General features: G+C 40.6%; 1 long non-coding RNA gene across 4 annotated transcripts in view; it reads right to left on the bottom strand.

Annotated features, from left to right (window-relative positions):
- Positions 1–26,403, bottom strand: part of LOC139082580 (uncharacterized) — a 140,543-nt gene that overhangs the window by 56,337 nt on the left and 57,803 nt on the right. For 2 of the 4 annotated variants that reach the window (XR_011538737.1, XR_011538736.1), the window contains 5 exons: positions 25,336–25,457; positions 16,873–16,997; positions 11,501–11,678; positions 5,045–5,111; positions 64–181 (listed from right to left, as the gene is read on the bottom strand). This is a non-coding gene — a long non-coding RNA (uncharacterized lncRNA). Of the gene's footprint in view, positions 1–63; positions 182–1,438; positions 1,529–5,044; positions 5,112–11,500; positions 11,679–16,872; positions 16,998–25,335; positions 25,458–26,403 lie in introns of all 4 variants that reach the window. The other 2 variants (XR_011538733.1, XR_011538734.1) reach the window with 2 other exon arrangements.

Raw genomic sequence — 26,403 nt, 5'->3', positions numbered from 1 at the left:
TATATATTTATGTTTTCCTTGAGTATATACCGCTAAACAGTTTTCTAGAGCGGCTGTACTTACCACTTCCTACATCTCTGAATTATTCCAATAATTATGCTCTTGTATTGTTAGTTCTTTATGTGTCCATTCCCCAATTGCACTTGAGCTCCTTGAACACAGATCCCGCTGTTGCTTTATCCTGTATGCCCAATAAATAAAAGATTGATGCATTCATAGAGCATGGTCGGGGAGGAGGGTTTAGGAATCTTATGTTTACCTTTCTTCTGGACCCAGCCGGAGCGTGACACAGACCCATCCTAGCCCTGTCAACACCTCAGTCACACAAAGTGAGGTGGAATATTCAAATCGGTTCCCGGCATTCCCCAGTCCCCACTGAATTGCCCAAAAGCCCAGTTGCTTCTCTCTACCTGGTATTAGTTGGTTTTAAACTTGCTGATATGTATTTGATCCATCATTAAACTGCTGGAAAATTTAATAAGCTAGAAAATCTCCAAAGTTCAACTCCTTTTTTTTTTTTTTTCTGTAACTTCGTGCAGATCCTTCTGAAAGGTACTAAGGAAACTGTGCTTATTAACTATCTATCCTGCCTTCTAAGGTGGAATCAATTAGTGCCGAAGTCCTCCCCCTCAACCTGGAGAGAGAAGAGGCCTCCCAGAGAAACACTGCAAAAGATGCATGCCCCTTGATCTGTTTGTGCAGATGGCGAGGATTAGTTACACCAACACGCGGAGAGAAGATGGGATTACGGAGGAAGTCTTCTGAAAGTGAATTTCTGGTCCTTCCTGTTTTTGCTTCTGAGTCTTAAATTTTTCACTGTTCTTATATTTCTGGGAGCGTCAGGGCACGGACCACTTTCTGCTCCTTTTCACAGGGATTGCTTTCTGCATTTTGATGTCACTTCTAATAAAACATTAGCTCCAGACAGCTTCAGCGACCACATCCAAAAGAAGCCCTCTGCAACCCTGAAACCACAGCCCTCCCTGAGCTGGAAGTAAAATAAAACTCCTAGAGATAAGGTTTATAGAACTACGCAAAATGGAAAATACTTATTGCTATTATTTTCTTTTATCCCAAGAGGTAAAATTAAAATGTCTTTTTGATTTTAAGTAAGGATTTTCTTTTAATTGGGGAGAAGCTCCATATGTCTGAGTCACTTGCTATTGCAAACCTATTCACTAGGAGAGGTTTCATGGGGGAAATCCTGATCTGGCAGCAGGCAGCCATTCTGTGAAATAGAGGCAGCTCATTCTTCCATCTGAAGAGATGCCTCTAAAATGAGTCCAACACTTAAGTATTTCTGAAACTCCCTAAGGCTTTCCACCAGCCTGCACCTCCCGCTGGCCCCCTCAAAATCACAGTTAGTAAAATGACTGCTATTGGAATTCACTGAAACTTGGCAAAGATTGTTATTCATCCTGGGCCAGGGTCAACTTACCATTGGCAGAGCAGGATCCCCAGCGTAATGATCTGGCTGCTTCTTTAGGAAAACCTCAGGCACCTCGGGCAGTTTAAGTAGTTATTTTTCCTGGGACATTTTTAAAGATTTTACAAATGTACCACCCATTCCCCCCTGCCAAGTCACCATGCCACTTATCCCTCAGGACTGCCAATAGAGATGGCATGTAAGCTCCAACTCAAATATGCCTTCTTATTTAAATATCAACAAATGGTGGCAAAGGGAATATAGATATTTGTGGAGGAGGATGCATTAATTATCGTTTAAAGTAAAATACACAATTTGTAGTTGTCTGAATGTTTCCTACAATTTCTAGCCCAAGGAACCTCTCCCTCTTGAACCTCTTTTATCTTAGATCTTGATTCCCCTCGTCTCTTTCTTTTGCACCTACCTCTATCTTTTGTTCTCCCTCTTTTCCCCCAACACACACATGCACACTCACGCACACTCTTCTGCATTGGAATGCTTGTCCCCACATCACCACGACACCACATCTAACTGATGTCGTTGAACTGAACAACCTCAGGATGTACACCACCTCAAGATAGATGCCTGGACAATCTCAGGATATATAATTCTCAAGTGAACCCAACACATTCACTTCATGCAAGTACCAAGCTGTACCAAGCAAGTACCCCCTTTGCTCTTCTTTACACGTCTCTTCCAGGTCCAAGGTACAAGGAGACAGCAGCGTTCACACTGTCACCTCGTGACTCAGCCATGGAATCATCACAATTCAACCAGGCACCATGTTTCAAAAATAAATTTGACATAGAAATGTTAAAGTAACAAGAACAACACTAATAATAGGGATAATAATGATGATTATAATAAATTACACATAATCCTACCCCACAAATACTAGTTTTATTTTGCATATTTAATACCACAAAATTGAACATACTGCATGTGCACATTAATTTTACATTCATCTTTTTCCACTTAACATTATGCTAAACATTTTCCCATGTTTCTGCACAGTCTTATTTCATTTTTATAATGACTGCCCAAAGTTTTTACCTAAAATTCACCTAATTTCATCATCACTAATGTCAACTGGATATCTTATCAATTCTAAGACTACATTTCTAAGCTGCACAACTTGATATACAATAAAAGTAAATATATCAAAATATTAATAAGTGGTTGCTCTAGGGGATGGGATACTGCATGATTTTTCTTTTTTCTGTTTTTGTGTCTTTTAAATTTTCTATAATGAACACGTACCTTCTATTTTAAAACTTTATTTAATGATAATAATAATAGCTATCACTTATCAAGTGTTGACTAGGTAGCAGGAACTCTTCTAAGTCCTTTACATAATACTCAACCTGATAATACTTAATCCTTATCACAACCCAAAAAAGTAGATCTTATTACTATCCCCATTTTACGGATGAGCAAACTGAGCCACAGAGCAATTAAAGCACTTGCACAAAGTTATAGAGCTAGTAAGCAGAGTAGCAAGGATTTTAACTCAGGCGGTCCAACTCCAGACTCTACACCCTCGCCCTATATGCTCTACTTTAAAAAAAAAATAAAGGATGCTTCCTAAATACATTTAAGCTGTCACCATTTTACAATAGTCCACTGGCTGGCTTCCCATTGCAATGGAATTACATTCAGCTTTTGATATTTTGAGATTGCTGTGTGCCCAATGTTGCACCTTCTCTGTTATCATCGCCATCCCCATCAACCCTAATACCACCATCATTTAGAAACCTTTATTAAGCTTTTAGTGTGTGCAGAACACTGTACTAGGCACTTGGGGAAATACAAAGTATGTGAAACACGTGTTCCGTGCTCTTGAGAATACGAGAACTAGTCTGAGAAAAGCTTTAAACTGAAAGAAGTAAGTAGCCATGGAATATGAATCGAGAATTTACATAATATCTGGAAATTATAGGCAAAAAATAAAAGCTACTTCCACCTGAAATACAAAGGTAATTGAAGACAGTGCATAATTGAGGGCTTTTATTTATTTAGGATAATAGTTTCAGATCCCCTTTCCACCCTACACATATAGACATAAAGTTCTACAGAGAAAAAAAAAATAAAGATTAAAGTCAGCTGTATATACTACCCTACTCCTTTATGATATTTTCAGCCTGGACCACATAATCCCCTAGTTCTTATGTCAAATTAAAAGTAACTATTTTCATATGTAATTATGTACAACAAATGTAATGAAATAAGATTCTGGCCCTTTATTTTCCAAAATATTCTGAACACCATTAGTAAAGGGAAGTTTCTAGTTCTGATCAGCAGATACTAATTGCAAATATGTTAAACAGATTGCAATTCTAAAATTAAGTAATGGCTCCACCAATTTATTCAAATGAACATGCTTGGCTCATGTAACCTATCATGCATTTTTCAAACCTACCTGTTTTATTTTGGATAGTATGCTAAAAGTACACATGTATTTTTGAAGAATAAAAACCTTCCATCTTGTACTAATTAAGAATTTCTTTTTAACTTTATATATGTATATTCACCTTTAAATATATTAAAACCAAACTGATAAAATGAGACTTCAAGGATGTCCTTAAGAAACTATTTTAGGGGCTGGCCCTGTGGCTGAGTGGTTAAGTTCGTGTGCTCTGCTTCAGTAGCCCAGGGTTTCACTGGTTCAGATCCTGGGCACAGACCTAGCACTGCTCATCAGGCCATGCTGAGGTGGCGTCCCACATAGCACAACTAGAAGGACCTGCAGCTAGAATATACAACTGTGTATTGGGGGGCTTTGGGGAAAAGAAAAAAAAAATGAGGAAAATTGGCAAGAGAGGTTAGCTCAGGGCCAATCTTTAAAAAAAAAAAAAGAAACTGTTTTAGCAGATAATAAAAATAATTTGTAGGTAGTATATAAATTGTATATAAAATGTTTTTCTAAAACACTTGGAGGTGCTTAATTATGATTTGTGCTCTCAAGCACTTTAATTATCTTCATGAGATCTTGTTTAGACTATTCAATTATTTGGCAATCCTTTTCTTCATAGAAAATCAAAAGTAAACGTCCATGACTTTGGAATCCATGGTGCCCAGTCAGTGAGACTGTCTTCAGATGAGAATGAACCCCCAGTCTCAAGGCTTCTCCATCATTCCTCAACTCTGACTTCGTAGGTACCCTTGACCTTGGGTCCAGGGAAACATTCCCAAGTGAGGCCCTTATTTGGAGCTGATTTATTTTCCTTTTTGATCACACCAGTATTTTTTCCCTAATATTTTATTTTTGCTGTGACTGCTTCATCAATCTATGCAGCCGGCTTCTCATTTATTTCATTTGTAAATCCTACCCAATAACGTCTTTCACGTTTCATAAGTATTAAAATACAGTGATGCCTTTAATTAAAGAAGTTTCCTTTCTGTGAAAAACTGAAAGCATTTTCACGTATTCTGTTATTTTTATAGTAATTTTTAAGCTTTAAAAATCTGGGGAATATGATGTCTCTTATGGAGATAAAGTTAAAGAATAAAAACAAAAAACTCCACTGTTTACAATGAGCCCTCATAAAGTCTGCGCCCTCTCACTTATTAGTCAAGACCTTCCATCACCTGACCCCTGACATGCCTTCCTAATCTTACCTTCCACTCCTTCCCCAAACTGTTCTCTTCGGTACTGAAGTTCCAGCCATTATTCCAGTGTCCTCACCTGTAAAATGGGTTAATAATCTTTATTTCTACTTGTTGCTATATAAATTAAGCATGAACTCACCCAGCACAGAGGCTAGCACACCATAGGTGTTCAAAAAATAGGAGGAGGCATAGGAGGCAGACAGAGCTGGGCTTGAGTCTCAGAGAACTTCTCACGGTAACATCATTACTCTCTCTGAGCCTCAGTTTCTTCATTTGTAAAATAGAGTTATACTATTAGATAGGGTTCCACACAAAGCACCTTGTACACAACCTGGCACAGAGCAGGCTCAAAGTGAACACGTGTTATGAATGAATAACGAATGCTATTACCCTCCATGTAAAGCAAGAGAAATAGACATAGATTTCCAGAGATTCACTTTAAATCCGCTGAGATCAGTTCACCTCTCCAAACCAGAGAACATGTGCTCTTGGAAGCAGAGGCAAAGCAATTTCACTGGAATTGCCTTCCAAAATTTATTCCAGAGCTCAGCCGCGCTCAGAATAGCTGATCTGAAACCTGGCTGCCTGTGAGAACAGTGTTTGGGCGCAGTGAAAAATGAACAGCGAGCTACCTTGGCAAAAGCTGGCCTGGCCAATTGCCTGAAACAATAATCAGACACAGATTAATCCGTTTATAACGTTTGCTAGGGCAATTTTTATCTCTAATGGACACTGGGGTATAGACCTTCTACCCTAGGTCAGCTCTCCAGGGAGAATGGGAGATAACAAGGCTAAACAAAGTAAAAGATACCTCCTTGTTTTTTGAAATAAATATGAAACATTACATTCACTTCTTTTTAAGCTTAGACTCAGGAACATAAGAGTTTACGTAATAAACACAACAGAGTCTTAAAACGGAAACAGCAATCCCTACTGGAGTCCAGAGAGACAGAGATTTAGTATCAAGAAGCAGAGGAAAGGGTAAACCACAAGTCAACCGAGGAAGGAAAGAGTCAGAGGAAAAGAGAAACCAACTGAGGGAAGGAGAAAGAGACCAAACGAGGAAAAAAGAAAAAAGTAACGACCATGGAGCCTCAAAGGAAATAATCAATTCATCTGAGAAAGGGGTGAAGTTCTCATTGCTGAAGAATCAGATCCAACAGGGAAAGGAAAGAAAATTAACTTACTGAGCACCTGGGGCCCAGAGCTGGGCACTGGCACACTTGTAACTATGACTCCCGTATTTCAGATGACGAAAATAAACAATGACTAAATAAACTTTACGGGAGATTAGAACAAAAATTCAGCCAAGACTGACAACATAAGAAAAAAGAAGACAAAGAAATAACTCCACCATCATTTCATTTGACCCTCATTCGTGGTCTTTATCTCATCAGTAGGGTGTCAATGAGAAGGTCTCTAATCAGATACAGTTGTGGGAGTGAATGCCTCAGCTCTCCCACTTGTAGGGAAAGCCAAAGATCCTTTCTAGTTCATCTTTGTATTCTAGAGCAGTGGCTGAATTTAGCTGAATTTAGTGGAACAGGTTACACATTACTAAACAATGTTCGTATTCACTTTTTTATAATAACAAACAAAATTTCAAGTCTTCGACACGGCAAACCCTCACCTTTCAGTCAAGTACCCCTGAAAATATCCAGCTTCCTCTCCTACCTTTGGCTTCCTGCCATGAGGGGTTGATGCCATCAGGATTAATAAAGCTAACAGAATTGCTCTTGCAAAACAATGGATGGAGGGAAACAACCCTCCAGGAGCATTGTATTATCTAAACCCCTTGTCATATTTAGTGCCTGGCATCCTTGGTTATTTTCTCACAAGACTACGTCTAGTTCTTCAAAATGAACTGTGTCTTGTTAAGTCTTTTTCCTTTCATGTATCCCTCAGGCAGGCCTTACAAACTCCAGGTGTTCAATAATGTTTCATTGATCCTAACAGTCTAACAAAGAGTTTAGAAATGCCCTCTTTGTCTGCTTTAAAAAAATTAAATTATCCTCTTCATTCTCCAAGTGTTTCTCGAACTCAACCTTTTTTAAACTAAAGAATTAGTAGATTAGATTGATAAAATAGTCTTGAGTCCCTTTTACTGCCTAGTTTAGGCTCTTCTTATCTCTTGTTTGGATAAGCTTCTTACCTGGTTTCTCTGCCCACAACTTCTTCTCTTCACCTCATCCTTTACACAGCTGCCAGAATGTTTGTAAATCACAACTTTGCTCAGGTCCCTGTCCTCCTCAGGAAATTTTTTGCTGTGTTTTGTTTTTTGTTTTGCTGAGGAAGATTCGCTTTGAGCTAGCATCTATGCCAATCTTCCTCTATTTTGTATGTGGGTCATCACCACAGCATGGCCACCAATGAGTGGTATAGATCCATGCCAGGGAACTGAACCCAGGCCAACAAAAAAGAGCACACCGAACTTAACCACTAGGCCATGGGGTTGGCCCCTCCTCAGGAAATTTTAATGGCTTTCTCTTGGCTATAGGATAAAGTTCCAATGTCCTTGGGATAGCATTCAAGACCTTCCAAAGCCCAGCATCAGCCTACCTTTCCTACTTCAACACCTTAACTCTATCCATCCACCCCACATTCCAGGCTCAGCTGACCATTAGCTGAATATGCTATGCATTTTCAAGCCTCAGTATCAAGTTCATTCCATTTCTTCAACCTAGACTGTCCTTCTCCCCTTTCTTCATCTACCAAAGCCCAACTCATCCCCTAAGACCCAAACTGAGTTTTACATCTCTATAAAACCACCTCACAGATACTCAAGTAGAATTAATTATTCCTTTTCTGGGTTCCTATTGTACTATAAACCATTACTAAATACTTATTTTCTATGTATTTCTGTAATGGTTGGTTGTATAATGGTTGTCTTTGCTACTAGTCCAGAAGCTCTTTGAAAGCAGACAACAGGAATTTATCATTTGTCTGTGTTTCCTTCACAGTGGTGAGCCCAGGGTCTTGCACAGAGTAGACTGATAAAGAATGAATGAATGAATGAGTGAACGACAAAATGTAGTCAGTGAACCATCAGCAGTTTCTTAATCAATGCAGTGACACATCCAGAAGTTTATGAATTGGAACTCTTGGTTCAGCCCTTCAGAGCTGAGAGAGAAAATAAATGAGCTCAGCTGACAATAAACATTTTGCTCAAAATAAGGGAAAGTTGTCTCCTGTGAAGATAATGGCTCCTCCTCATGGCTGGGCCTCTTAAATACTTAACGAAAACAGGCTACTCTCCCCTCCTTTTGCCTCCCTTTGTATTATGGCTGCCCTTGGCCAATTTGCACAGTGCCCAGCACATGGGAGGTGCTTAATAAACACTTGCCAAAGCCCCTGCCTGGGCCTGAAGCCCAGTCAGCAGAGACTCTCAGACCAAGACGTTCCATATGGAGGGCTCGGGGTTTTCCGCAACAGGTCAGGATCCCAGTAACAGGCACCGACACAGCTACAACATGCCCAGGAGAGATGCTGGACAGAAATGAAGGAGTCAGGAAGGTTGTGGAGAGCACAGAGGAGACCAGGACGGGTGGGCAGCAGGTAGTAGAGGCAAACGATTCCTCTATGAGGGTTCATGGGCTGTGGAACCTTCCACTTGAAGGTTGACTCCTGTGTCTGGCTCCTGAGCACCCTCTGTGACCTCTGATGACTCCAAGTTAATGACTTGGATCCCAGCTCAAGCCAAGTCATCCTTTGCTAGAACCAAATGTATTCAAAGCCATGAGGAAAATTAAGTTTGTTTTCAACCACGCACCATAGCTTGGTGGTGTGAGCGAGCAAAAAGGGGGTTGAAGGGAAGCTTGGAGACAAGGAATGCCTTTATCTCCCTTACTGTGTCAACATATTGCGATGCTTTTAGCAATCTTAAAATCTGTGTGACATAAGAGAGGATTTCCAACAGGACAATGCCAAGTGAAATCATAATCATTATTAAGATCTGGATGGGCGGGGGATCCTCAACCACACGGTGCCATGGATGAGAAGCTTGGCCCCTCTTCCCAGTTAGCCTAATCTGAGTGTAAAAGAGAAAGGGTAAATCCTCTTCTGGATTGTAGAATTCTGGCCATAAGAAATTAAATTCACAAGAAATGAACACCCTATTCAACAGCCCCATTGCTCCCTGATAACGGAGGAGTGGCCACTCCTGCTTCCTCAAAACAGGCCTGGAAAAGAGATCCTCACAAGGCAGCAGAAAGGAAGACGCTTAACAGAAATAATGATCCAAGTATCTGGCTGCCTGTTTGGGGAAGCTCTCCAGGCTGTTTACCAACTCCCTGTCTCTCTTCCTCCCAAATACTGAAGAAAAACACAGTGGAATCCTGAAGCACATTTCAGAAAACCCCGTGCAAATTTCAGGACTAAAATCAGGGATAATCGGACCTATAGAAACAATCGAGTTACTAGGTTAACATAGATGCTGATACACAAGGACAGGAAATGCCATGGACAAGATCCGCAATGTAAAGGGAAAAAAAAAATAGGCCTCTCAAATATTTTGACTGATTTTCCCCCCAAAACCTTTCAGAGCTATAGTTATCTATGTAGATGAGTGTTCTCTCTCTCATTAAGGAAGACAAGTCATCTATAAAAATAACCATAGGAGGCAACAGGGGGAGGTGTGTTGTCTAAGATTTATATGTAATATGTGTTTGATGCACAAAAGAGGGAGAGACTTTCCTGGCTGGAGGAGTAGAGATGACTTTACAGCGGAAAGGAGGGTACACATGGACAGTGTCTTCAAGGATTTTTGACAAGCAGAGATGAGAGTGAAAGGCATTCAAGGAGAAGGGAGCAATGTGAATAAAGGCATAGAGGCAATTCAGTTTGGTTGATGGGTAAGATTTATGAGTTATAAGAATAGTGCAAAATTGGAATAGAAGGGTTAGCTGGGACCAAATCAGGAAGGCCTTGAGCGCAATAAGCCTTGAGTGCAGGAAGCTCAGTCTGCACTTAGTAAGCAATATGGAGTCATTGAATGGTTATGGGCAGTAATGTGATCCAAGTTATGATTTTTTTGATTGGTTGATTATTTTCCAGGTGAGAAGGCAGGAAACTAGACCAGGCAGGAGAGTGAGAAAGACAGACCATTTGGGAGACTATTGCAGTAGTCTGGTGAAAGGGGAAGACGGTTTAAACTAGTGAAATAGAAATATCTAATGATGCTGCTGCTGACATTGATGGTCTGGAATACCAAAGAAACCTTTAAAGGTAATTAAATCAAGCAAAACTGTCGATATGAGCATCTTAAATAGGTATGGCAGTGGAACTAAAATATTTTTGTAGTTCATGGGACTAAAAGGTAAAGTCCACAGTGACTGGCTTTCTGAAAGGCTGACATGGCTATTAATGGAAGGACCAAGTACCCACTCTCTGCTGGGAAAACAGTCATTCTGGAAGCCACAGGCCTAGAGTAGCGTCTCCATATATAAAATACAATAAATGCATTAATAAACATGACTAAATAAAGAAGTGTTCTAGAATTCATAAAAGGAGAGATATCAATTACATATAATATTTTTAAAAAACTAAAACCTCCCTAACAAAGAAAAACAAATAAAAAGATAACATTTCTTATTATCAACTTTTCAAAGATTTTTAAAACATTTTAATACTCAGGTCAGTAAGACTGCAGAGCCATTTGCCAATAGGTATCAAAAGTCTTAAAATTGTTCATACTCTTTGGCTCAATAATTCCATTTATTGGAAATCATGCTAAGGAACTAACCATTGATATTCACACATATTGCGTTTGTTTATATTATTGAAAATTCGAAGTAACCCAAAAGTCCATAATTGGAGATTTCTTAAATAATTTTCAGGCTATCCAGACAATGAAATACTGTGTAGCCATTTGAAAGTAGGCTGCAAAATATTATGTAGTGACTTGGAAATCAGTTCATTACATACTAATTGGAAAATTAGTGAGAAAAACAGAAAAGTGGAGCCAGCCTGGTGGCATAGTGGTTAAGTTCACACGCTCCTCTTCAGCAGCCTGGAGTTCACAGGTTTGGATCCTGGGCAAGAACATAGCACTGCTTGTCAAGCCATGCTATGGCAGCGTCCCACATAAAATAAAGGAAGATTGGCACAGATGTTAGCTCAGCAACAATCTTCCTCAAGCAAAGAAAAAAGGAGGAAGGTCAGCAACAGATATTAGCTCAGGGCCAATCTCTCTCACAGAAAAACAAATAGTATGTGAAATATAACATCATTTTTGAAAAATATATGACATAGGATTGAAAAACTATACCATATGCTAAAGTTAACCATACTTGTCTCTGAAGGATAAGGTAATGAGTGATAATTATTCCTTTTTTGTTTATCTTTTTCTACAAAGTGTCTATTACAAACATTTACTATTGTAATGAGAAAAAGGAGTATTTTAAAAACAGAACTGGTTAATGGGCCTCATCACTATAATTATTGTAGCAGATATTTGCTGAGACATACCATGGGTCAGGCGCTGATCTCAGTGATGGAAAAGCAGTCAATATCTCGCTCTCATGAGTCTTACAATTCAGAAGATTGCATTTTTATTGCTCAGTCAGCTAAAGTGGAGAAGATAAGTACCTTTATATCAAGACTCCTTCAGATGCGAATAACAACATCTCGTTCAAATTGGCTTCAGCTAAAAAGAAAATTCAAGAGTTCATGAAACTGAAGTCTATGCGTAACCAACTTCATACATGGCTAAATCATTTGGAATCTTCGGAACTTGATATCTCACGAAATTGCAGCCTACTTTTCTTTGTGATTGCACCATCATCAGTCAGGCTCTCCTGATGGTGTCAAGATGGCTGTCAACAACTCCAGACTTATAGCCAATGTCCTTAACAACCCTGACAGAAATATAGATACTGTCTTTCCAATAGTAAAAAAGAAAAAGGATTTAGTTCAGTTAGCTCTGACAGGATCGCGTGCCCATCCCTGAACCACTCACTGTGGCCTGAGGAACGTAATGCTCTGATTGGCCAATCCTAGGTCACATGGCCTCCCCTCAACAGGGACTAAAAGTGGAGAAGAGATTTTTACCAAGGAAAATCATAAGGCTGTTACCAAAAGAATAACGAATGGATGCCGAGATTGCAAAACAACTGAGATCTCCAGTATGGCCTTATGGCAGGAGCCCGGAGGCAAGATGAAAAAGTTGGAGTCCTGGCTTCAAAGTATGAAACTTAATCCAAAAAGCCAAGCTGCATTTTGACACTATACTTAATGTAAACAGATGATGTGAATGTCACCAGGCAAATTTACTTTTGGACTCAGATCCATCTAATTGCAGAAATATTTTGAAAACATACTTCTTTATGCGTATACTTTGCCATTTGAATTCTGATCTCATACACGCTACAGGTGAACAGAGAACCAACCATGTTAGAACTCTGGTCATTTGGCAGATGATGTGAGGGGGCCCAAGGGCTCACTGCTACTTAGCAGCAAGGCCAGGGTTGGAACTCCGACTTATCTCTTTATTCCCAGTGTTTCTGCTGCACCTTGAGGACTCTCTAGCGCGTGTAACTCTAGTCAACAGTAACTCTCCAGACTTTTAAGGTTTCACTGTGAATGAAGCACACTTAAAACTTTAATAGATCAGCTCTTAAACACCTCATTTTTGTCCTGGCTAAAGATTAAACATAGGCATAATCCATAGGCACAACCAACTAATTAGCAGCACATATCCCCCATTTATCCCCAAAGCTCATTTTAAGTAAGTTCTTCCTTTATTAATTATTTTTCATAAATATTTTAACATTTCAAAGCTCACACTTAATACTAAGAAAACAGACTTGCCAAATATATTCAAGGTAGAACATCTGTCCTTCTGTACCTACTTCCACCCTCTGCTCACCTTGTCTCTCTATAACTGGGAACAAGACTAATGTTCAATTCTAGGACTTGGGTACATGGAGGGTGCTGGGTTTGGGGGATAAGATCAAGATCTAGTTATTAGCATTAGGATGCAAGATCAGAACTGGTTCAATAGAAAGTCTGATTTGATGCTGAGTGAATGAGTCTAAGTCATGGCCCTTAATAGCTTCCTTTCCACCTGTGCACTTGGTCAAAGACCCTATAAGCAGCTGTGTCTACGATTCCACTGCTTAGGGACTTCCTCCAGGTTCCACCTCCCATTATTTACTTTGAACCCTATTGTTCTGATCTGGTTTCCCTGGTTCCTTCCTGTTTCCTTGAATCTGGATTTTCCCTCTTTGCCTTTTCCCTCTGGGTTGATTACTGGGTTGCCTGGGTTGACTCACTCCATCTTGGACCTTTAACAGTATGCCGTGCATCCCTTGGCCAGTCCTTCCTACCCTTCCCTGTACCTAGCCATGGTGATCCCAGGTGGGATTGGAGCAGCCTGTGTCCGGTGGCCTGGCCCCTCACTTGTCTAGAGAGACTGGACGCTGAGACTTGGATGGAGCTCCTGGAGTCCCTTTAGCCTGAGATGAGGACTGACTCTAGGATGGGTCAGGGGACTCTGTGACAAATACTAACTGAGCACCTGCTATGTGCCAGATACTGCTCTAGGTGCTGGGGGTACAGCAGGGAGTGAAGTGAGGTCTGATCTTATGGAGTTTATATTTTAGATAGAGGGTGGGAAAAACAAGTACATAGACAAGTAGACAAAATAGTAACTACAAGTCATGTTAGGATTGTGCTATAATGAAAATGAAACAGAGTAACGTGAACAGATTCTGAGGTGGTCAGGGAAGACTTCTTGACTGACAAGAGACTCAGAAAGATTGGGAGGAAGAGAATTTTGAAGGAGAGGGAACAACAGATATAAAAGCATTGAGGGAAGAATGAGCTTGGTGTCTTCCAGGGATGGAAAAAAAGACTAGCGGGGCTGGAACCCAGAAACAAAGCCATAAGTGACAAATAAAGAACTTGCTTTAAACATGAAAGGGGGCTCAAAAAGTCAGCTTAAGAATATGCCAATTTTTCTTCCCCATTCGAGCAGAATTGCGACAGAAATACGATGCATATTTGTACGTGTTTGTGTGGACGCAAGTCTTATTGGCAGCTCTGGTAAATAAATGTAGGACCAGTTGGGGTCTCCTTGACGCCTATCATGACTGTGAACACAGCCTCTGATAACATTGTTTTGTCACTTTTCACTCCCACCAGCAATGAAGACAGATAAATGGCTTCCTGACAAATGGCTCCACTTTCCAGAGCCTGGGGCTCTGAAGGAAGGAGACGTGAGCCTTGGAACATTTCTCGGGGGGAGCTCCTTGAAGGGTTCACGGCCGTGAGCTCTCTGAGTCTGCTTCAGAAGGAACTGTTGCATTATTTCTTCTGAAAAATTAGATTTTGCTTGCAGCCCATTAAAATTTCAAAAGGCTTATGAAATGGATTCCAGACTAATTATGTGCCATTGAAATTTGCAACAGAAAATACCTGATCATAGAAATAAGAGATTTGAAGTGAAAAATACCTTATGTTTTGCTGTGTCTCACCACAGTGCCCTGGAAAAGGCAAAAACGTGTCCTTTCTAGGAGTGGATTCTCACCTAGGAAATAGTATTTCTGAGGATAACAGTTGCAGGGGGTTGAATAACGTCCTCCAAAAATTCATGTCCACCTAGAACTTCTGAATGGAAACAGGGTCTTTGCGGTTATAATTAGTTAAGATGAGACCATACTGGATCAGGGTAAGCCCTAAATGCAATGACTGGTGTCTTTATAAGAGAAAGGAGAGGGAGATTCAGACACGCACAGACTCACACTGGGAAGAAGGGCGTGTGAAGACAGGGGCAGAGATCAGAGTGATGCAGCTATAAGCCAAGGAACCCAAGGATTGCCAGTAAGCCCCAGAAGCCGGCAGAGGCAAGCAAGGATTCTTCCCCACAGCCTTCAGAGGGAAGAAGGCCCTGCTGACACCTTGATTTCAGACTTCCAGCCTCCAGATCTGTGAAAGAGTAAATTCCTGCTGTTTTAAGCCACTCAGTTTGTGGTAATTTGTTACTGCAGCCCTAGTAAACTGATAGAACAGCCATGGGTGCCTTTGCCCTGGCACCAGAAAAGAGAGGGAAATGACCAGATGAAGGCAATCACCTGTATCTACCTAGCAAAGTAGAAAAAGGAGTAATTATTTGATGAGTTTGACCGGTGATAATTTGGGAATAGGGTCTTGAATTGTATAAGGGTTAAAAGTTGGGGTTTTGGCAATCTACAGATTAAATGTAATCCCAATCAGAATCCCAAAGACATTCTTCACAGAAATAGACCAAAGAATCCTAAAATTCATATGGGACGACAAAAAATTCAAATAGCTAAAGCAATCCTGAGAAAAAAGAGCACAGATGGAGGCATTGCAATCCCTGACTTCAAAATGTACTACAAAGCTGTAGTAATCAAAACAGCATGGGACTGGTATAGAAACAGGCACATAGATAATGGAACAGAGCTGAAAGCCCAGAAATAAAACCACACATCTATGGACAGGTAATCTTCGACAAAGGTGCCAAGAACAAACAATGGAGAAAGGAAAGTCTCTTCAATAAATGGTGTTGGGGAAACCGGACATGCAAAAGAATGAAGGTAGACCATTATCTCACATCATACACACACAAAAAAAACCTCAAAATGGATCAAAGACTTGAAGGTAAAACCAGAAACAATAAAACTTTTAGGAGAAAATATACATAGTACACTCTTTGACATCAATCTTAAAAGGATCTTTTTAAATACCATGTCTACTCGGACAAGGGAAACAAAAGAAAAAATAAACAAGTGGGACTTCATCAGACTAAAGAGCTTCTGGAAGGCAAAGGAAACCAGGATCAAGACAAAAAGACAAACCACCAATTGGGAGAAATATTTGCAAATGATATATGTGACAAGGGGTTAATCTCCATAATATATAAAGAACTCACAACTGAACAACAAAAAAGCAAACAAACTGGTCAAAAAATGGGCAGAGGAAATGAACAGACATTTTTTCAAAAAAGATATACAGATGGCCAATAGGCACATGAAAAGATGCTCAACATCACTAATCATCAGGGAAATGCAAATCAAAACTACACTAAGATATTACCTTATACCTGTCAAAATGGCTATAATCACCAAGACAAAAGCAACAAATGTTGGAGAGGATATGGGGAAAAGGGAACCCTCATACACTGCTGGTGGGAATGCAAACTGGTGCAGCCACTATGGAAAACAGTATGGAGATTTCTAAAAAAAACTAAAAATAGAAATACCATATGACCCAGCTATCCCACTACTGGCTATCTACCCAAAGAACTTGAAATCAAGAATACAAAGAAACTTATGCACCCCTATGTTCATTGCAGCATTATTGACAATAGCCAAGACATGGAAGAAACCCAAGTGCCCATCGACTAATGACTGGATAAGGAAAATGTGGTATATATATACAATGGAATATTACTCAGCCATAAAAAAGGCTTTTGCCTTTTCGTCCCATTTGCAACAATATGGATGGACCTTGAATGTATTACATTAAGCAAAATAAGCCAGACAGAGAAAGACAAACACCGTATGATTTCACTCATATGTGGAAGATAAAAACACACGGACAAAGCGAACAGTTGAGTGGTTACCAGAGGGAAGGGGACTGGGGGGGTTGGGGTGGGAACAAAGGGTGAAGGGGAGCACTTATATGGTGACGGACAAATAATAATGTACAACTGAAATTTGACAACGTTGTAAACTATTATGACCTCAATAAAAAAAAAACATGTTGGGACTTTGGAATCAGAAAGTCTGAATTGGGTCTTAACTCTGTCATTCACCTTGCGCAAGTTACTAAAACTCTCTAAGCCTCAACTTTTCATAAACAAAATGGGGACTTACCTCATGAGGTAGCTGTGAAGAGCTTAGCAAGCGCCTGTTGCATAGCAAGCCCCCAGGAAAGGGGGGCTGCCATTACCATTATTGTATTATGATCACTCTTCCATCTCCAGAAACGCTTCCTATCTCTGGAGGAAGGAATGAGCGGTTACATTCGAATGTGTTTTAGAGTCTGTTCCTCTTCTGTCCTGTGTTCAGGGACTATTCAGCAGGACCAGTCCATAAACTGAAAGCACTAAATGTTCACCAATTCTGAGCGAGGACAATCTTGCTATGTTCACAGTGAGTCCAGACCCCAAAAACATACTTTTAAACAATTTCTTGCCTGTCTCAAGATATAAATACTTTTCAAAAAAATAGGTTTCAAAGACCATGGTATTTTCAACAACAATATTTCTCGAGAGTTCATCTTATGCTGGGCACTTCCCGAATGTTATTTCACTTAGACCTGACAACAGCTCTGTAAACTAGGCTATAATGGTCTCGTTTTACAGACGAGCAGGCTGAGGCTTAGAGAAGCTCCTAACTGAGGATTCCAGACTGCCTCCAAACTAAAGTAGGAGAGAAAAGTAGCGTTGGGGTGGCCGGCCCGTGGCCAAGTGGGTAAGTTCTCTCGCTCTGCATCGGCGGCCCAGGGTTTCGTCGGTTCAGATCCTGGCACAGACATGACACCGCTCATCAAGCCATGCTGAGGTGGTGTCCCACATGCCACAACTAGAAGGACCCACAGCTAAAAATATATATATATAACTATGTACCGGGGGGCTTTGGGGAGAAAAAGGAAAAAATAAAATCTTTAAAAAAAGAAGCAGCGTTGGAGAAAGGGAAGGGTGAGGCAGAGATGTTATTGCAAATACTCAGCTTTCCAAATGATAGAATGAAATACTGACTAGAGAGTCAGAACTGGGTTCTGAAGGCCTGCCTGGGTTCTGGAGGTCTGGGCTCCACCATCACCCAATGGAGGGAAGCGCCGTTTCTCTCTGGGCCTCAGTTTCCCTACCTATAAAGCAAGGAATGTGGACTAGATGATCTCTAACAGCGCTTTCAGCTGTTAATCAAAATCAAAATTTTTTTAAAAATCCAAATTTTCTATGTGGCATCATTCATTTTAGTCTTTTTAAGCAATATGATGTGGAAAAAAGATTATAGATGCTGAGGTTGAAATTTTCCAAAGTCATAACATTTACAATACGATATTGTAATTTTAGTTTTCATAACACTGATCCTGCTCCTTTATTTCTGTCGTTAGCTCGTATCAAAACAAAAGCTGGGACAGTTTTCACTAAAATCGTATTTTTTTTCTTTTTATGTAGGAAAGTCTGAGCAATACCAAAAATAAAGATAATAATTCCTCACATTTAAATAGTATCTTTGATCTGAGGCCTTCCTGTATGGTATTTTTATAAGCCATGCATGTGATTATTTTTTTTGGTAGGTTACATTAAAGTAGTAGGATGTCTAGACCACTGATATTATGGGAGGTCTTCAAAGCAACACAATGACATTTAATAACAAACAGCTTTTTGCTTCAATTCTATGTTACATCCAGGAAGTGCTGAACCTTTTAGTTTTAAATGATGTTTCATCACCCTGTGTATTTTACAGGTAAGAAAACTAAATCAAGGTAGAGTCTAAAGAAGAATCCAGATGTTTCTGAACTTTGTTAGCAATAGTAGCATTTATCAGGGGTCTACCCTGTTCTGGGCATTGTTCTAAGTGCCTTCCACATGTTAACTCATTTAAGCCTCGCAGCCCTATGAGGTAGGTTGTGACACCTCCCTTTTACAGATGAGGAAACTAAGGCAGAGAGAAGGGAGTAACCTGGTTCAAGGGCTGACCTCTAGTCACTCACAAAGCTGAGACCCAACTCCAGCAGTCTGGCCCCGGAGCCCACAATCGTCTCCTCCACCTTCTTGTGGGGAAACTGAGGCTCATCAAAGTTTAGTAACTTGAACATTTGCACATAAGTCCCATACACTCACCACCCTGTGGAAACAATCCAGCAGCTTGTCCGAGAGGAGATATATAGCTCTTTTTATCAATATCATCGACTGGCTCCGCCAACCTGCACTGTTCTTCATCTTTAGTAAGCACAAAGCTGAAGACTCCACTAGACACATTGATCTTTTGCATCTAATAGTAAATGCTTCAGCTGTCAGATATTTGATCCTCATATCTTATTAAATATACAGGGGCCGGCCTGGTGGCGCAGTGGTTAAGTTTGCATGCTGCCAGTTTGGATCCCGGGTGCAGACCCACGCACCACTTGGCAAGCCATGCGGCAGCAGGTGTCCCACATGTAAAGTAGCAGAAGATGGGCACAGATGTTAGCTCAGGGCCAATCTTCCTCAGCAAATAAAACAGGAGGATGGGTGACAGATGTTGGCTCAGGGCTAATCTTCCTCAAAAAGAAAAAATATTTTTAATTAAAAAAAAAATATATATATATATATATATACACAGCAGGAAAGAGCAAAGTGTATGCTAGTCCTTATTTCTGAGCAAATTGAACTTCACATCAAATATTTCATCTCCTTCCAATATATAATCCAATTACTTCCAAAACCCTATTATTATTTTCATTTATTCATGCATTGCAAGAAATTTTTTAAAAAACCTGTAAAACCTTCAGTATTGGACCAAATCCATTCTGAACCATTTACCATATTTTTTATTCCTTGGAATTATCCTAGGTCACATTGGTTAAAATTGCTGTCATCTGTGAAACATTTTAAATCCCTTGACTCAGAAGCACACTGGTCAAACTTGATTTTGAGTGAGTTATTTTACCAGACGTTACTGTACTCCTACGATGTCAACTCTGGCTCAGGAGAAACAGACTTCATTTCTCCCCCAGAGGAAGGTGCCACGACCTTTGCAGCTGAGGTAACTAGAGCTAAGGAGCAGAGATAACGGCCACTCTACAATTACTCTTTACGAAACTTGGAAGGACACAGAGTTTAGCAGCAAAGCAAGCTTCTGGATTATCTAATTTTTTAAATTTATTTGACCATTTCTTTCTTTGTTCCATGCATTGCTCCACCAAGGATTCAAAGCTCATACTTTATTTTAAGGTATGCTGCTTAAGCGTTTTTATCTTCCAAGTGACAGATTTATTCATAGCTATAGGCAATGCTTTCCTCATATTTCTGACTTTCCTCCATTCTTGTGTCAGGTAAGATCTTAGATCCAAAAAAATATGAATGTCCTCCCAACAGAGCCCTCTCCTACTTCCCACCCCCACCAATTTCCTAGAAATCTCTTTAAAGGAGTCCACAAATTAAATTTAGAACTATCAAGCATAAGCACAAAAAACAAAAAGGAGGTTATTTAATGTGTGGAAATTGCTCTATCTCTCGAGCATTTGCTTCTATTATTAAGGAATCCATGAGGCCCTCCTTCTCCCCATCTACCAAAAAGGGCTGACATCAGTTTGAGGCAGTCAAAGTTATCAAGGAGCGTGCGGGGAGGAGGGGCGCCGCGCCGAGGGGGTGGACACGCAGACTTGCAGAGCCTCGCCATGTCACAAGCATTCTTTCCAAAGGAAACCAGGCTAAAAGGCTGATAAACCCCAATCTCTTTTCACAGCTTGCTTCGGAGCCCCTTAATGCAACTACCTCATTTGTTCATCAGCACTTTATGAGAAAATAAACAAAAACACGGCCTGTTTCCTCACTGTCAGCACATCAGAACACTTCCTGCTCAGACCGGCCGCCAACCCACCCTAAGAGTCAGGGGTCCACTCTCTATTTTGCCTCGACTTTTTAACAGCTCATTTTCTAAGCTGGATTCCAAGGGCCTAATCAAATATGAAGCCCCCTCTGGGTGGATTAGATGTCCTAGACTCTGAACCTTCGCAAGGCAGGAGCCTCCTCTGGAAGGCTCAATGAGTGAGCGCCAATGAAACCACGGAGATTGCTTCCTTTTTCTCCATTCTTATTTCACCTAAAAAAACACACACACACAAAAAAAGTGGGCTGAGGAAAAGGAGAAACACTTAAAATAATTAGTTTTTCACCAAATCACCAGTTCTACAAGATACTACAAATTCTACAATTGTTCTAACAATTTGAAATCAGTTCAATCCTTCCAGATTTTTCACTAAATCTGACTGTGAAAGAAAGAAGACAGAGACAGAGACAGAGGAAGGAAGGAAGTGGGGGGAGGAGGGAAGGAGAGAGGGAGGGGGAGAGAGAGAGAGAAGGAAGGAAAGAGGGAGAGAGAGTGAGAAAGAAAGACAGAGAGTGACAGAGGAAAGAAGAAGGGGGGAAGGAGGGAAGGAGAGAGGGGGAGAGAGAGAGAAAGGAAGGGAGGGAGGGAGGAAGGAAGGAAGGAAAGAGAGAGAGAGAAGAATGAAAGAAAGAGAGAGAGAAAGAGAGAGAGAGAAGGGAGGAGAGAAAAGGAAGGAAGGAAGAGAGGAAAGGAGGGGGGAGGGAGGGAGTGAGGGAGGGAGGAAAGAAGGAAAGAAAGAAAGGAAGGAAGGGAAAGGGAAGGAAAGGATAGAAAAGAAAAGAAAAAAGAAAGAAACAAGGAAAGAAAGAGTCTGGCTAGAGGACACAGCTGAGATTTTGCATGGGTATTGGAATGCTTCAATAGCTCAGAGGTGTGGTGGGTGCCCAGGATGCCAAGTTTTAGGAGTCTGGCATTTAAAATACATAAATAGCACGGAGCTGTGGTTAAGGGCACAGCTCTGGGGCTTGACTTGGGTTCACAGTGTACATAACCCCCACACTTGCTATCTCTGAGAACTCAGACAAGTCCCTTAAACTCTCTAAGCCTCCATGTCTGCCTTCCAGGGTGGTTATGACGACTGAGGCGGTGCATGGACAGAGCAGCGGGCTGTGCTATTGGGCTCAAGAAATGTTAACTGTTAAATATCAGACGACATTAGCGGATTCCAACATTTCTGGCACTGAACAGATTATGGGCATAATCCTAAGGGGACTTTTTGTGTTTTTGTTTTTGTTTAAGAAGATACAGACACAGCGGAAACTAACCTTAACGTATTTGCTAAGGAGTAGAATTCGGTACAAGTTGTGTCTATCTTAGAAACCACTCAATAGGCGGCTTATTATCACAAAACAAAGACCTCATTTAGAAACAAAGCAAACGCCTGGCATGATCTTGGGGTTCTAGCATACTGTGGAACCAAAATCCTAGAGAAATAAGTGAATGTTGCCAGTGACTGTGTGATCATGTAACTTTGAGCAAGGCACTTAACCTTTCAGTGTTCTTGTCTAAAAAACATGAGGAGTTGGACAAAAAGGTATCAAAGATTTCTGAGTCCCGATTTGCCCAAAATTCTATGATTCTACTTAACGCCGTGAACTGTCTGAAGTAGACTAAAACCAGATAATGGGAGTAATAGCTCGCTAGCAGTCACCATCTAGGACAGACAATTTAGCACCGCATCATTTAGACTCCTGCGAATATGCTATTGTTGAAAGTCTTTTAGTCTTGTCTACCCAGCCAGATTACAATCTCTTTGAAGACAGAGATCATGCCTCATTCTTCTTAGTCCTTGTTATCCTCTGCCCAGCGCTGAACACATAGTAGCCATCAGGAATGTGCATAAGTAGAACCTAATTCCATAAGACATATCCATCCATCCATATCATGACTTTATAGTCATAGGAGTATTTGTTGAGCAATCACAGCAACCTACCCCAAAACAGGCCTCAATGAGAACAGCCAGGCATGTGACTCAATAAAACGTATCTCTGGCCTTAAACTCATTCACAAATATTTATTTAATAACTGTGATATGCCTGCTCTGTGCTAGATGTTAGGGGAATCGCAACCCTACCCCACCATCACAACCATCAGGGTCCTAACATAGGCAATGTGTACGGCACAGGAGCAGAACTAGAAAGTGACCTGGGTCAGCAACCCTTTTACTCCCATGCCACGCCTCCCACTGCAGACCAAGGGACCTCACAGTTCATCCTTGGAGTCTTACTAGTATTTTATCATGTCAACACGTGTGGTGTTACTAAGTTTAAAAAATAACAAGCATGCATTTATAGGGCTTTGTACAGGTCCCAAACCTGGTGTTTATCAACAGTGTTTTGGCCTTTCTTAAAGCGGAAACATTATACTGTACACGAGGGACTCCTATTCCTAAAAGCCTTCTGAACTTAATATTTCCTGCTGCTGTGTTTCTGGTCTTAAGTACGTCAGCAAAATAGTCCGTGGTCTGTAAATTATCTGTAAACCAATTGACAGGTATCCAATGCAGACCGTGAGGGGACGTTTCTTCGCCCCTATCACTACCCTCAGATGATGCTGTGAAAAGTAAAAGTTCATCAGATGCTGACCGGCTTCCTGATAGGCCTGCACTGTGAATTCCTAAGGCTGAAAGGCCGTTTGCAATTTATCACTCCTCCCGCTTATCAGCCGTGGAGTGACTTTCCTCCATTTAAATAGCAGGCGGCTTCCCTCCTATGGCTCCAGCCCGGTTGCCAAGGTTCTGTAAATGCTAATCAGGAGATAGAGAACACTCTGTGATCTTGTAAAGTGCTCACCCAGCAATTTGGTAAAAACAGAGTGTAAACATCTTGCTGGGGTACCTGCATCTGTTGGTCAAGGATCAACGCAGAAATGACCACTGCAGAGGCTGCATCTGCTGCCACGAAGAGAAATGGAATATCCAGATGTTTTTCTAGAAATTTCAGATGTATTTTTTAAAAATAATAATGAAGCCAATACACTTATATGAATGGTTATTTGTGAGGAGAAAAAAAAGAGGGGGTATCGAAATTATAATGCTCACAGACCTAAGGCTAACAGAGATATGTAACCTGGTTCTATGGAAAATATTTGAGATAGGAATATATGAATGTTTCCAAACAGTGTGAATAGTGGCGTCTGGGTGCTTAGTTAGCAAATAAGAGAATCAACATTAGCTTGTTTGGTAGTCTTTTTCAGAACGTTGCTGTGATTTCATGGATAGAACAGTCAACTTGGAGTCGAGAGGTCTGTGTTTGATTCAATAACTGTTTCTTGAAGACCTTTCCAGCTTCACCACAAATACGAATGAGCGAACGTTATAAAGTCCTCTCTCCTCCCTACAGTTTCCTTTGTAAATGCTTCAGTGAGAGGATCCAGGTTGAGTGGGGTTTTTAAGGTTCTGAGTCATCAGTAGTATTTATAAAAAGTATACAAGATCATCAACCAACAGGTTGTTTCACTTGATGCTAGTATAGAATTCTGTGTGATGAGTTTTTAAAAGAATCACCTGGTAATTTTAGATCTATCCAGAGTGCCACAGAATCTCAGAGCTGGAAGCATCCCCAAGAGGTCACAAAATGAAGTAAAATTTGGCAAATATCCATATATAAGTAAATCAACCCAGACAGAGCAATTAACGCTCAGTGTTAATCAAGTACAGCATCAGAAGGGACCTGAAACTGTGCAGAAATCAAGATGAGATGGCTCCCAGAAGGAAACAACAAAGATAAGAAGTTGAGCCAGGATTACAAAATCAAAGTTAACCTCAAAACCATCAGAGAAATATAGCCTCTTGAGAATGCTGGTGATTTCAATTCAGCACACTCCTTGTGAATTTTTATTCATTAATGTCAAGCCCGGTTTTAATATTAATTGCTAAGGGTCAAGTTCAGACACAAAAAGCATAGGCGTGCAAGTAGATACAACCTGACGTGTTTATCTTTTTAGTGCACACTTTCTGCCGCAGGCGTGTGCCAGATGTAGCAGCAGCTGTAGGAAGTTGTTTATCTACCCTCTTGACCTTTGTGAAGTGTTAGGAGATGGAAAAATCATGTTTTTAAATTATAGGCGTCTCCTCTCAAACTAGCATCTTCTTTGTATCAGTCAAAACACATCAATAAAGGCATAAGAAGGTCAAGAAGATATGACTGTGTCCCAATGGTATCTGTAAAAACATACTTCTGCAATGATTTACAATGCCATGAGGGTTCTCTGCTTATTTCCACGTTCCCTTCATCCATTCAACATTCAGCAAGTGTTTATTGCACTCCTACTGCGTGCGGGGCACGATTAAAAAGTGCAAGCCAAATGAACCCTAATAACTGTAACATTTGTGTCTTGCCTGAATTTTTACAAATGTCAGTTGTGCTTTGCAAATTTACCCTTTGCATTTTTCAAAATCTATTAATATTCGCAGGATGAGAGATGGTTCGAAATCATTAGGCATACCTACTAAGAAAATATTATTTGGGGAGTTCACAAGCAAATATAAAAATTTCAGAGGCAAATGCCACATCCTTCTTGCAGAGAAGAGAGCCTTGGCCAAGCTTCAGGGCCACACAGCTTCTGTACTGACAGGTCACCACTCAGGTCTGCAGAGATTACACTAAATGCAAGTGGGATTGATCCATCAACCTAATCACTCATGAGAAATAATAACAGTGTCATTAGCTAAGTTTCCAAAACAACCCAGTTCCTGCTTGAAAGTCAATCCCTCAGAAGCACGCTAAGACTTACTCTTGCTGTGACATTTGGATGAAGTCACAAAGATTCCTTTGGTCTTTCTCTGTCAACGTCAATGTCCTCTGGGGAAACCAGTGTGGTGATAGAAAAAAACAAAGGGAAACAAGTCAGGGTCTCTAAAAAGAAAGACACAAACAATAATTATTTTTAAGAAACTTAGCATCTTATTTGGGTCCAGGAAAAATTAGAAAATATTATCTTTCTTTCCCCAAAAGATCAGCTTGCCACCGAAATCAGAGTACATCTTCGAATCACATTTACTGATTTGCCAGAATTCTCCTAACCTGATAAAATATTTGTAAAGTTGGACATTCACATTAAGCTATGTTTAGACATTTCTACTACATGCATATAAATCAACTATACTGGCATAGACCAATCCTTTGGGACTCTAAGTAAAAAAACTGACACAAGTTTTATTTCTCTTTGCTGGGGCTGGCTCGGCAGTGCAGTGGTGAAGTTCGAACGTTCTGCTTCAGTGGCCCGGGGTTCGCCGGTTCGGATTCTGGGTGCAGACCTATTCACCGCTTGTCAAGCCATGCTGTGGCAGGCGTCCCATATAGAAAGTAGAGGAAGATGGGCATGGACGTTAGCTCAAGACCAGTCTTCCTCAGCAAAAAGAGGAGGATTGGCGGCAGATGTTAGCTCAGGGCTAATCTTCCTCAAAAAAAGTTTATTTCTCTTTGAGATGTGTGCTCATTTGTGTGTGTATGCACACATGTGTGTGCATGCCTGCACATGTGTATTTGCTGGGAATACAAGGATCAACAGATATGGCCCTTGCCTTCAAGAAGCTCTTAATCTGGTAGTTGCACATTAGATCTGGTTCACTTGACATGATTTTCTCTGGCAATCTTTGTACATACAGTCAAAGGTCATTCATTCACTGTGCAGTGATATGATACAAGATTTTGAATTTTCAGCTTCCACAACTGGCTCTCTTGTTTTCCTGTTCAGCATATAACCTGAAATTAACCTTTAAACTCCCTGAGCCTCAACTTTTCGCTATCACATCAAATTGCCTTAGAGAGAGACATAAGTCATTCAAAACAACAATTTCCA

The sequence above is a fragment of the Equus przewalskii genome, chromosome 3, assembly GCF_037783145.1.
Source record: "Equus przewalskii isolate Varuska chromosome 3, EquPr2, whole genome shotgun sequence".
Lineage (NCBI taxonomy): Eukaryota > Metazoa > Chordata > Mammalia > Perissodactyla > Equidae > Equus > Equus przewalskii.
The sequence above is the reverse complement of the archived record's forward strand: the minus strand, read 5'-3'. Positions and strand labels throughout refer to the sequence as shown.